This window comes from Coptis chinensis, chromosome 1, assembly GCF_015680905.1.
Source record: "Coptis chinensis isolate HL-2020 chromosome 1, ASM1568090v1, whole genome shotgun sequence".
NCBI lineage: Eukaryota > Viridiplantae > Streptophyta > Magnoliopsida > Ranunculales > Ranunculaceae > Coptis > Coptis chinensis.
Window position 1 is genome coordinate 52,810,157 of NC_141456.1, and position 12,376 is coordinate 52,822,532.

The following is a 12,376-nucleotide window of genomic DNA, read 5'->3' on the forward strand; positions in this document are numbered from 1 at the left end:
CTGAACTACCTCCAAGGTGATACCCGTCGTTGGTTCGACGTCCGGTGTGGGTACTCCACATTCTCCCCCTCTACTTCACTGCCCCTAGGATCCCCCAGCTCTGTTTCCCTCTGGGTAGTCTCCCTGTCCTTCCTCAACTCGTCATTTTCATTTCTCAGCCTAATTACCTCTTCCTGCAGAAGTCTGGTGGTGTCAGCCGCCACATCTGATAATTCTTCCACTCCTACCCCTTCCAACCCAAAGACTCAACTTCCTCAACGTCTTCTCTAACTGCTCCTTTCTTAGGTCTTCCTACACCTCTTTTTGCTATAGTGGCCATTTTCTCCTACAAGTTCCCCACAGATGGCGCCAAAATGTATGATCAAATTTTACAACCACTGAGATCACAGTATCTCTCTCTTACTCTCTCTCTCTTTTTTCTGTTCTTTCTTCCCTTTCCTCTCACTGATGTTGCTCTATATATATCCCATAACCGCTCTCTTTCTCCAACCGCTCCATCTTCTTTAACCGCTCTCCATGATCTTTTCCGTGTCCCACGCCGCCCCATTGTCCAACCGTCTCTCTAAGTATCATGTCTGGCTACTGTGCTCCTCCTACCTTTTTCCTTAATCCACATCCATTTAGGCCCCCGATACTTCACTGAATCTTATGCCTTACTAGGTTCCGCGATATATCTCTGTTTCGCGGGCTTGATCTGTCGCTCCCACTCCTTCTCTGCCGTCATAGGGTAGCTCTCGGCAATTGTATTGCCGCGGACACGATCTGTTACACTAGGTTTCTTCTTCGCTATTCGGCATACGACCCACTTGCCACCTATAACCCCACGTGTCATGAATACGCCCTATACAATATTATCCGATATCCGAATCGGATAACGGATTCGGATTCGAATAGTATTATCATACATCCGATGGATTCGGATTTGGATCCGAACTTATCTGTCTGCACCCCTAGTCTCATTGACTTTGCTCTCATTTGTATAACTTAACAACATATTCGTGAAGGGTCTCATCCATTCCGCTCTTATTCGTTAAACTCAACATCTCCACGAAGAGTCTCTTCCCCTCCGCTCTCCCTCTTAAAACTCAACATTATGTTAGGTGGAAGTGTCTGCCCTACTGCTCTCATTAAGTAGAACTCAACAACACATCCACAAATGGCCTCATCCCCTCTGCTCTCATTCGTAAAACTCAACATCCCTGCAACAAGTCTCTTTTATCGAGGAATGGAATTTGATGTTGATGACTCTTATGAGAAAAGGAAGAGTCAAGGCAATGTAGATGGAGATGGACATTAATGATATCGTTCCTAGGGTGAAGGCAATGCATGGGAAACAAAAAATATATATTGAGGAGTATAATTACAAATCTACAGCAGACCACATGTTTACTGTGCTTGGATCACATGGAAGCAAATGGTTAGTGAACGTAGATGCACATGAATGTGAGTGTAAGCTGTGATAACTCACTGGAATACCTTGTATGCACGTTGTTTGCATCATTGAACATAGGAAGTTGAAATATGCCAAGTGAGTTTTCCATGCATCTTCTTACTTACTTTTATGGGTATATGTCATGTTATTATATGGTCTTCGATTGTCTTAGTAATCAATACTTTAATTTTTGATGTGCAGCTATTGTAATGAATACTTAACAGTGAGGGCATATATGAAGACATATAGTATGGTTGTTCTTCTGATACCTAATGACAAAGACTGGGGGAAACCAATTACTCAAGTTCTCCAACCGTCACTGAAAATACAACCAGGAAGGCCAAAGAAAAATAGAAGAAAAGACGCAGATGAACAAACACAAGCAGGTGATGGTCAAAATGCTTCACAAACAGGCGAGGGACAAAATAATTCATAACCTCCAGCAAAACCCAAACAAATAAAAAGATGTAGCAAATGCCACTCCTCAAACCACAACATCAGGACTTGCCCAGAACAAGAAAAACTTAGTGCCAAAACAACACTAGTTCAATCAGCAACATAGGTCCCACAAGCACATGAAGAAACTCAAGCTAGTGCACCAAACAAGAAGAAACCATGGAATAAGAAACAACTTAGTACACCAGTTGAAACTTAAGTTGAAGTTCCCCATCATATTGCAGCACCAGAAACACAAACACATGAATGTTGTAGGGGAATTTTCGAGTATCCCCTGATCCTCCTCTGTGCCTTGTGATCTAGAAGCCTTTACTTGGTAGAGAAAGGATGAGATGATTGTGAGTTATCAGGATTGAACCGCCTGGCGGGCACCTACGTATCTCCTTCTTTATTTTGGAGAATCAAACCCTATATTGCGTAGTTCCTAAGAGTGAATCCATATAGTTTATATAGGAAGAGCTTTGAAAGTCCTAGGGTTAAGGCTGTCTTCACTGCTTGTGAGTTCCCTTCCATCTTTGAACTTTTCCTTCCTATTAGGAATCCTTTTCGTATGGAAGTTTGAATCTAAACTATATCTTATGAGAGATAGGTTTCCCTGTTGATCATAATGTCCCATCGTACATGGGAAGATTATATCTAAAAGGTAACCCTTAAAGATATGCCTTCATGATTCCTTCCTTATCATCAAAGATCGCCCTCTTCAGTTTCCTTCTGTTTAGGAACTGTCTCTGTCAGTTCCTGATGACTTGGAGAATTGTTATGCTTAGAGGCGATCAGTCACGTGCCTGACACATGTTTACTAAACACTCGTGCTTAACACGAGATCACTTATTCACATAACTGATCCAATGGTCTTCATCTCATTCTGGACATCCATAGGCCTGAGTCATTTTCCATACATGTGTCATTTATCCAATGACAGGAAATCCCCTTTACAGATGCCCCCTGTCGTGCCATCTAGCACGTGGGCACTTGAAGCGACACTACTTTTAGTGCAAGAATCTTTTTCATAAACAGTTATTGGAACTACTTATGCAATTAACTAATTAAGGATCTAAAAATGACTCGGACAGACACGCCGTTTCCCAAAAAAGGTAATGATGGCAGTTCCATCGCGAAAAGACGCAATGCTTGGGCTAATAGTAACCGTCCATCTTATCAGTATATAAAGGATCTGGTGAGAGAACCTTATTATCTCTTTCACTATTTTTTTTCCTGTATATGAAACCTTTTGATCTCCCGTTTAGGGTTTAACCAAAACTTGAAACTTTCTCACTTTTCTGATCATAAATCCCAACTGGTCACTTGTAAACTTCGGAGATCTTTCCTCCCTAGAACTAATCCGAGATAAATTCCAGATCCCTAATGATATTGGTCTGGAGTGGGGGAGGCTGTCTGATGAGTTGGCCTATAAGGAAGTGGCGCTCATTACCATTGGTCAACTCAGGGCCGAACTCACTCTTCCCCTCCACCCATTATTAAGAGAGTGCCTGATTCACTTCAATCTTGCTCTTGGTCAAGCAACACCTTTGTTCTACAGAACTGTCATGTACTCTGCCATATTAGCTAAGAGGCATAGATTTGTTCTGAATCGTTGGGTGTTTGGATACTTTTATGAGGTCCGGCGTATTCGAGACCAATCTTACTATTATCTCATGAACAGAGACAAAAACTCTCCGATTGTCTTTTTCGAGGGGAAGCAAAGTGACGAAGGCTGGGCTGATCATCACCTTTGTGTGTTGGGTGATGGGTGGGACGTTCGTCTTTCTGATGTTGATGGTGAGCCTGTGGGAATTCCTGTTCCTAGAAAACACACTCACGCTCCAACCAGTAAGTCTATTTTCTTATGAATTTTGCAATCACTATAAGAGTCTTTCTACTGAGTTTCTTTGCTATCTTTCCTTAGATGACTCTTCCCCTTGGAATCAACTAACGGGAACTGATGTTGCTACAGTGGACTTCATCAAGAAGATCCCCAAGGAACAAAGGATGACTTGGGTGATAGTTCCTGATCCCACTGGTCTTTTTGAATATTTCAACATGTTTGCTAAAGATTTGCTCTAACTTGCCCCCGGCTTTTCCCCTTTTGGGATAAACACTGTGAATTCTGGGCACATAGTAGTTCCTCCTCCTGTGGATCAGGATGCTGGACTTCTTCCTCCTTCAGTTCAGGATGAATCCTCTTTAAGTACTAGAAGAAGAGGAAACCACAAGGAGAAGAGCTCTTTGACTGCCTCCGATGATGCTGTGACATTGGGCTCAGTTCAGGAGCCTAGGGTCAGTGATAATTGTGTGATCACTGGTGGGAGGGGCCCTGAACTGCCTCATGAACTACTGGCGGCAAGCAATTTTAAAAGGGAAGTATGTGCATCCAACCGTTCTAGATTGAAGAGAGCTGACCCTGCTCCTGCTTCTGATGTTGCCCCATCTGGAAAGAAAATGAAATTTCATCTTCTCACTGTGAATGAAGAAACACTTTTCAAGGTTCCCGATAGTATGCCCCATTCTGGTAAGTCTTTTGAGAAAGTAGTTGTATCCCTACTAGTTCCAAATCTTCCTATATGTTCTGAACAAGCTGGCTACCTCTGACTGTTGACCCTTCCCTCCCTGATAATCGTAAGGGGAAGGGCATTGCCGAGACAACTGTTGTAACTGTTGCTCTTCCTCCTCCTCGATTCGGTGATGGGAGGAGGGCAAGCAATGACATTCCCTTCTCGCCACAATCTCCAGATTCCCCTGAAAGGGAGATGATCGTGGAGATGAGGCGTTGGGGCCGAACTGATGAACTACCTATTACTAACAAACACTCTGTTAATGATGTTGATACCACACTTGGAGTTTTAGAAGCTGTGCAACTTCCTATTGACAAAGCTAAAGCAAACAAGGTTGGGAGTCTGGACCTGTCCTTTCATTGATCTGCTGTTCACCTTGCCAAGGTAAGACTTTCCTCTCTGTTCAACATTCTGGTTATCTCATTGTGTCACTTACATACTTTATATCCTTTTCCAATTAGTGAATAACTTTTTGGCCATGAAAGAACCAATCTTTGCGGCCTCAGCCGGTACAACCATTGATGACATGGCTGCTGGTGAGCTGGTCTGGGCGAAAAAGGCTGCTGAGAAAAGAACTGAGGAGCTGCAGATCCGGGTTGATCAGCTCTTGACGAAAGAGAAGAAATCTGATACCCGTTTCAAGAATATGAGAGACACTATCTCCAACCTCCAGAGCTATCTGGAAAAAGCCCAAAAGGGAGCTGCTGACGCTGCCTCTTGGAAAGTGAAGTTCTTGGAACTGCATTCCCATTTCACCACCCTGCAAGCACATCATGACCAAGTCCAAGAGGAACTTCACCGTAGGAACACCAAGATGAGAACCCTTGGCCAAGATATTACTCATGTAAATGATGTCATGTCGGGCTACGAGAAGGCTCTAAAAAAGAAACGTCTTCTCTCTGATAAGAAGGCTGATGACCTCTTAGCAGAGACCTCTGAGTTCTATTCCCAAATGGTGAAGGAGGTGAAGAAGAGGTCAGCTGAAAATTCCATTCGTTTTGCTCTGAGGGTGCTTGATGTTTCTAAAGAGTCCTTCAATGCAGCCAAACAAGCTAAGCTTGAGGAGGTTATTGAGGCTACTGGGTATGTTTCTCAGTTGGATAATCAGGGGCAGGTGACCAATCCTTTCATCTTATTTCCTGATCTAAGCACCAGTATCTCAGCTATTCAGGATGAACTTATGCCTGACGCCTCTTCATCTTCTGAAGAAGACACCGATGATGACATGCCTCCCGTTCAACTTCTTTTTTTGCTAGTGTCAGTTTCAGGTGAATGTTCTGTTCAGCCTTCAACCATTCAAGATAATCCAACCATACAGTCTGTTCTTGAGAGTGAACCAAAAGTTCTTGACGATGGTGTATCAGCAATCACTGATGGTAAACCGAAGTTTGATTCCACGTCTGCTCAATAGGCTCAGTAAAGACTTAGCCTTTCAGTTGATGATAAAACAATTATTTTTAAACAATTATTCTATGGGTCTGTAATATTGAGCTATGTAGTTCACATACTATTTACTTACTAAGTTCTGCAACTCTTCCATTTTATGCATGCATACTATTTACTTACTGAGCTCTGCAGCTCTTCTATTTTATGCATACATTAGAAGCGTTTTATGTTATATGACATGTACTACTATGCATATTTTACCCCTAATGCCCCCAAAGTTCATTTGGAACAATAATAGGTGACCCTAATAGGCTAAATAGATTAAAATGAGGCATGATCAGAATCTGATCAGGATATCATGGAAGCCATTCAAGTTAATTGTAACTGAAAGTTCGATCCCAATAGAGACATATGTCTTTGCGAAAGTAACTTGGTGCCTTGAGCATAACACTGTGTCTAATAACGACAGGTCCTATTTATTTAGAAAATAAATAGGGTATCGCCAGAACAACAATGGGGGAGTCTTCCTCAGCGCCATCATGCCGATATAGTTCCAGGTCAATGATTGGGTGCTAGGATCTGGATCCAACCCAAATCTTCCAAATAACCCCTATGTTTGATGTTTTGGGAGCTCCAGGAAATGGCATACAGTTTAGGCTCTCAAGAACACTATCTCTTGTTCCAAGTCAAATTGGCGTATGATAAGAGCCCAAAACTGTAGTTTTAAACCCTTAACAATAATACTTTTAGACCAATTATGCGAGTAATAAATAAGAGTTAATGCTGATTACGTGCTTTTATGTATTTCAGGCATTGGAGTCAATTATGTGCAGAAATGTGTCACTTTGGCAAGCTAAAGGAGCAAGGGTTGGTTGCTAAGAAGTTCTGTGATTAAAGGCCAAGATTCAAGGCGAAAAAGCATTTAAAAAGCCCGGTAAAAGCTGAAAAGTCAAAGTCAACGCGGGCAGAAACAGTGCACAAAAGTCAGCAGAACTTCTGAAGGCTATATCTTTGGACTCAGACCTCGGAATTGGGCCTACCTTATGTCAAAACGACCGGCTCGGAAAGAACTTTCTAATTGTCTAAACCTTGACCCAATCAGAAAAGCAGAAGTGGATGAAAAATCTACTGAAGTTAAATCCAGCTGAAAAAGGCTTTGTGGATTGAAGAGATTGGGTTTTGAGCTCGATTTTCCGGCCCAAAACATGGCTCCTCAGCCCATGCACGAAAATGTGGATCTGGTCTCCTCCATTTCAACACACAAGACTTAGCTCTTAAGCATTCTAGTTTGTCGGTAGCCATTAGCAAATAGGTTTAGATCTAGATTTAGACTCCATTAATTAATTAATTTTTATTATCTTGTTTTAAATTCAGTAGTTGAATCAGTATTGTTATTTTATTCATTAGATCAATAAAGTTAGTTAGTTCTTCATAATCTAGATTTATTTCCATTAAATTATTTTAGTTTCAACTCATAGATTTAATTATCACTTATTACTATTTCAATTCAATCTTGCATGATTAGATTCCATTTAGTTCAATTAAGCAAATTTAGAATCTTTATATCATGTCTTGCTTAAATTCAATTGAAAATGATAGTTTAATGACTCTAGGCTAAACCTCCATTAGAGGGGTTTGAGGAAGCCTTGATGAAAGCATGATTGTTGTTAGCATAGAATAGTCGTAATTTTCCATTCCAATCTAGAAAGTAATTAGTTCACCATGAGAATGGGTTTGATTGCTTCACATGCTAGATGTTAGTTGGTAGAGATTACCATGAACAACTAGGGATTAAGAAGAACCAATTGCTATGCGAAAGCATTGCAATTCGGATTACGATGAATCTTCGTTAGTTAATTAAGTCGAGTTAAGGTTGAATCAATCCCCCCTAATTCCTTATCATAGTATCAATTTAGCATTTCGTAGTTGAATTATCGTATTTTGTTAGCATAATTTGCATCGTACGTAGTATAATTTCCCATCATACTCTCATTAACTTTGGTAGGACCGATAGTTGTTGAAAACACTAATTCTAAAGAACTAGGAGTGGAACGAATCTTCTACTCCAACTCTATTGCGATAGCATCGAGAGTAAAAAACTTTGATAAAACCCTTAGTAGAAAAAAGCTTTAGTTTTACTTTCGTTTTACTCTCGTTACTTATTCATAGGTAAAACTAGCATTTTACGTTTATCAAATGGCGCCGCTACCATCTTAGTTCCCTTTAGTATTGTTTTCGTTAGTATTATTAGTTTTCGCAAAGTCCCATTAAACCCACCCACCCTTGTTTGTTTCTAATAGTGATTGTTTGGTTCAGAACTAAAAATTTTCAAAGAACAAGCCTGAGCACCCCCCGCGCCCTTACAAGGCTAACTTCGAAGCCCTAAGCTAAAAGCGCTGGAACTTCGACTTGGACTAGAGCTGACCTGCTCTACCAAGACCAAATTCGCCCCTGGCTGAAGCACATGGAACTCGAATTGGACTTGAGCACGATCCGCGCCCTACCAAGGCAAAGTTCGAACGCCCCCTGCGCTGAAGCACCTGGAACTTGAGTTTCACCTGAGCGAAACCCGCGCCCTACCTAGGCTAATTCTGAGCGCGACCCGCGCCCTCTTCTTGAACCGCCCTATTTTCACTGGTTATTACAAACTTCCATTTCTTCAAGTTATTCAGTGTTTCTAACTTGTTAAATAAACTGAGCTAGCGTAAACAAGACGTTATTCATAAGCGAAGCAAGGAGGAATTCAGGTACTTCTTTCTTCCACTCCTCGAATCTTCTGTCAGAGGAGTTCTTATACTAGCATACCAGGGTTGTTTTGATTGTTGTCGTGTTTCTTCAATATTGGACTTAGCCTTGCATGAGATTAAGGTCAGGTAGAGAAAAAACGACTAACGTAATCTATCGTGAACGTCAACACACACACCTATCTAGTATATCACACCACACCTGAAATAATGGCTGAAGAAAGAGAGTCTCCTCTCTCTGACTTTTACAAAGCCTTGAACGATAGCCCAAAATCTTGCATCGTTCTATCAGACCCAGTGGGAGATTTCTGAATCCCCCCAAATATATTTAATTTGTTACCCATTTTTCATGGTTAAACCATGAAAAACCTTATCAGCACATGCGTAGGATTGACCAAGTCCTTACTACATTCCACCATCCTACAGTTGGTGCTGAACAAATTAAACTGAGGGTGTTTCCTTTCACTTTAGCCGATATGGCGGCGTCTTGGTTAACTGCCCAAGTGCCTAATTCTGTGGACTCATGGGCCAAACTTGTTCAACTATGTATGGAACATTTTTACCCACCACTAAAGACAGATGAAATACTTTCCAAGATTTATTTCTTTTAACATAATACTCATGAATCATTTTCAGAGGATTGGAATCATTTCACCGATCTTCTTATAGAGTGTCCACACCATAACCTCGCGAAAGACACTTCAGTTCGTGCCTTTTTCAAGGGACTGCTGCACCACCACAAAGAGGTGCTTGACATAATGAATGGAGGTAGTTTTCTCAGTAAAGGAGCCTCAGAGGCTTATAAATTTTTAGAAGATCAAACAAAGCGTAATAATAACTGAGGGGGGGGGGGGTAGGTGGGTAGTGAAGATATCTCCTGTTCCGCTAGTTCTTCTACAACTTAAGGCTGCCAGTATGTTTGAGATGAAACCTGATCCTGAGCTTAAAAATTTAAATGAATCTCTCACTAAAAAGGTAGAGACTATTTCTGTTCAACAAAAGCCTATCCCTATCATGAATGTCAACTCTAATCCATATAATTTATGTTTGAGTCCAGAGCATCTTGACTCCTATTGTCCTCTCGCCTATGAACAACAACAATCACAACAAGATAATGTTTGTTCCATTAATAGCGAACCTAACGCACCTTGGTGACAAAACCCCAACTTCGGTTGGCTAAATAATCAACAACCTCCAAGGTTTAATAACCAAAATGTTAGGCCAACAAACAATTACAACCAAGCTCCACCGAGGCAAGGACAAGGTCTGGGTAATTACAATAATTATAACAATAATAATTATAATGCTAATAAAGGTATCGTTTTGGTAAATAATAACTATCAAAATCCACCCATTAATAATCAACGTGACATAGTTCCTGTCACACAACCTATATCTAACACTCCTCCACAACCGGATCGTTTTGACGCCTTTATGCAAACCCAACAACAGATATTACAAGCCATCCAACTTTCCTTACAGCAGTTAGCACAAGAGAAAGTACAACCCAAAGGTGTGTTTCCAAGTCAAGCGATACCTAATCCTAAAACAACAAACACAACCTTTGAGGTAAAGGGTAATACTAGTACTGAAAATACAAACGTAGGTGAGCTAAATGCCATCACCACTCTCCGTTCTGGCAGAGTGGTTGATAACGCCTTAACTATGCCTATAGTTACCCCACCAGTAGTCCCTACACCGGATATAGAACTAGATACCGAAATAGAAACTGGAGATCCTACTCCTGTAGAGGTACCAGTTAAACCGCAACCTAAGAAACAAAAAGCTAAGGTTAAACATCCTGTTGATCCATATGCTAAATATAGAGAGAAACCACCGTTTCCTCAGAGATTAGCTGTGTTAAACAAGGATACAAATTTTGACGAGATCAGGGAAGTTTTTAAAAATCTAACGATAAACTTACCTTTTCTTGAAGCAATTAAAAAGTTATCTCACCATGCTACGTTTCTCAAAGAGTTGTGCACTACTAGGCGTAAGACAAATATTCCTAAAGACGCCTTTTAACCGCTGAGCAGGTTTCCACTTTAATCAACACAATGGAATTGTTAAGTACAAGGACCACAGTTAGATCTCTAAATGCACCTTAGGGGATACTCACACAACCACTGCTTTATTAGACCTAGGGGCGAGTGTTAACTTACTCTCTTATTATTTATATAAACAAATAGGTCTACAGGAACCATTTACCTACCTCATATCATCCTGTTACTCATTCACCTCCCATTAATGTTCCCCACCCTCCACCTTTTCAAAGGAACCTTGAGTTTGCGCTTGACCCTCTTGTTTCTTCTGTGCTTAATGATTTTCTAAATCTTCCTAATATGAAAATAACTCCCAAGGGAAAAGCAATTGACACCTTCATTTTCAGAATTAAGACAATTCCCACCTACACCATGAATGAGTTTTGTGATAAACCCACAATCTCATTTCTTCCATTCCTTACTTCTAAAACTTATCCATACCCAATATATCTTCCATAAACATCTAGTTTCTCAAGATCATTCACTAGGACACCCCCTCGTTTAAAGATGAAGAAGAAGGTGGATGCTCGGTTACGTTCTAGATCTATCAGACTTCGTTTTTATTTCACTAAGTTGTGTCGTAGAAAATCTTGGTGCTTGATTCTGTTTGGGGGTTCATTCCATGTTATTTATTTATGGACAGATCCACAACTCTTTAGGTTGTTGATATATAGTAAACTGCATGTTCATTATATACATATGTTTTAAATATAGTCTTCAGTATCTGACTATAAACGACTCATTTTGATGTTTGGTGTATTTTCTTTCACTTTCATATATTGGTAAGTGCACCATTCAGGTAAAACTGAGCCCTCCCTATGGAGTGTGTCGCTGTAAGTACTGGATCCTAAGTCTACGATTAACATAATTCACGTTTTCTGCTCCTGCATGTTTTCTCAGTTTTTGAGTCATGTTTCTCTATGGTGTGAATTATGCATTTATTACTTTATTGTTTTTCTTATATTAAATCTTATTCATAAAAAGTAAAAAAATATCAAAACCATAAAAATAGTAATCTAGGATGTCTCAGGAATCTGACTTTAAAAGACCCACGTTTAAAACAAATTTTCTAATCTTCGTTGCCAAAAATTTGTTTGGGGGTGGGGTGTTGGTTTTCTATCCGTGATTGGTAAACTTTCCATTTGTGTTGCTTATGCCGTTTTTTGATTCGGGTTGACATTATCTATGAATTTAGATTTCATTCGTTCGCATAACTTACGACACGCACGCTTCCAGGTAGTTTCCATCTTCTTATATGTCACCCACGGTTAGAATAAAGTGTTTTATGGATCATTGGATTGGAAATTCTCTCCTGATCGTTTTTATATCTCATTCGCAAAAATTGGACCGGTAACAAATCGGAAATTTTAGTTTGAAGTTGCGCAAATAATTAGAAAAATTCGGAAAACGAATTGGGCTTGGGCCTAAATACCGCACACACGTATGTGGCACATGCGTCTCCTTCCTCAAGCCAAAAATAGATCGCAAGTTTTCTTCTCACTTCCGCCATTACCAAAGTTTAAACCCTAGCTAAAAAAAAAAAAAACTTCACCACGCCAAAAAAGTTAAACCCACTCCAAATCACTCCACAACATCTTCCCACCATTTCCATCATTTTGCACCACCAAAACATAACAAAATTCACAAAAATTTGAACCACCATCGCCACCACCGCGCCTCCTCCCAACTATTTAGTGAGTTTGCTTCAAACTCGACTCCTCCACCTTATTCAAACCCACAAATCGTTTCAAAACTTCAATGGCT